Source organism: Pseudomyrmex gracilis, unplaced genomic scaffold (assembly GCF_002006095.1).
Source record: "Pseudomyrmex gracilis isolate BER0280 unplaced genomic scaffold, ASM200609v1 scaffold_2547, whole genome shotgun sequence".
NCBI classification, from domain to species: domain Eukaryota; kingdom Metazoa; phylum Arthropoda; class Insecta; order Hymenoptera; family Formicidae; genus Pseudomyrmex; species Pseudomyrmex gracilis.
This window is the reverse complement of record NW_018023131.1, coordinates 1-1,845: the sequence shown is the minus strand read 5'-3', so window position 1 is coordinate 1,845 and position 1,845 is coordinate 1.

Below are 1,845 nucleotides of genomic sequence, written 5' to 3'. Positions count from 1 at the left end.
TTCAAAAAACTCACATGTAAAAAATAATTTACATGAGAATTTCATACATGTGTATATATATATATACATGCACGTTTATTCCTGCACAACATCCTTGGAATGGCTCGTATCGGCCTTTTTTCATTCTTAGTTTGATAAAAATGTGATTTATCGTATTTCATGCCAACACTGTGAATCAACTTACGTTGGCCAACCTAAACGTCAAATAACAACTCGAATAAAGGAGCACATGAATTATGTTAAAACTGGACGAATAGATACATCTGTGTGTGTGTGTGTGTGTGTGTGTGTGTGTGTGTGTAGTTGCAAAACATGGTATTGAAACTAGACTTAGTTTTGATTGGAGGTCAGTTAAGATATTAGACACTGAACAGAATTTTTATAAACGGCAAACTTCAGAAATGTTATTCATTAAAAAACAGGAGAGGGGCTTAAATTTGATGAGGGACGCTGAAATTTTACGCGACACGTACATCCTTGTACTTGACAAAGTTCACTTTAAAATGTAGAGAGCTTCGTATTGCTTGTTGATTTTGAGTTTGTTCTTGGATTCAGTATTGATTCCAAGCTAGTACAAGCATGTCATGTACGCGATACTCTATTCAAGCTTTTCTTTGTTGATGGTTGACAGATTATATTCATTTTACTTATTCAAAGACATTATGTTTATTTAATTAAGGTATGATATTATAATTTGATATGTAACATGGCAATTCCAATGTAAAATAATCGTAAAATGGCAATTCCAATGTAAGATAATTGTTGTAACAATATTATGTTAATAGATTCGATCGATAAGGACTTAACATAAAGTCGAAACGTTTCGAAACTCATAAGCGTATAATTATTTACTGCACAACATCCAACACCGGCCTTATACAGCCATTGAACTCGAATTACCACTTGAATTTTGAAAGAGAGCCTGAGGTAAAGCCTCATTTCTTCACAAAATGTAAATAAATTAGAAACCCAGTAAAAAATTTTCCATGTATAAAATTGTATGGACATATTCGGTATATATATATAAATTTGCATAATTAGATATAATAAGTTTAATTTGTGTGTAAGTATGTATGATTATATATCAAAACTTTTTTTAAAATATAGTAAAAATATAGTTTTATACAATTTTTTTGTATCTAACATGATACTAATAGAGTTATTTTGTAATTTGATATGGAATATCTCTGAAGCTATTTTCTTAAAAAAAGAAATTCTTCATGTATAAAGTTGTATGGACATGTTCGGCATATAAATTTGCATAATTAGATATAATTATTTTAATTTGTGTATAAGTATATATGAAAAATTTTTTACCGGGAAGTCCTCAAAACTTTTATTATAATAACTTAATAGTAATAAATAATTTATCATTGCTCTTACCTTTTTGAATCNCGCGGAAAAGAAAAAAAACTGAATTTAGGTATTCGCCCAGAAATATTGTCGCAGTTTTTCATTGCGCAAGAGTATGCACCTCTTTTTCATTGATACTAATAATAATAATGCTCTAAAAAATATTTTATATTTATAACAATTAAATCTTTTTAAAGCTCGAGAAGATACTAAACTACGAAATATATCTGCGGTCATACGAGCCGATTGCAGGATGATGATCGCATCCTATATGAATTTAAGAATTGAAATTCAATTCAAAAACTCACGTGTAAAAATTTACACGCAAACAAATATATATATATATACCCAGCAAACAATTTCTGACTGCGCAGACCTTGGCAACAGAAACTGTGTGCAGAAACGCTACAGTACGGAAACATGCTTTGGTGCTGCCAAAACTGTTAGCACATAGAGACAAAAAACGCAACAACTCTGTTAGCACATACATGA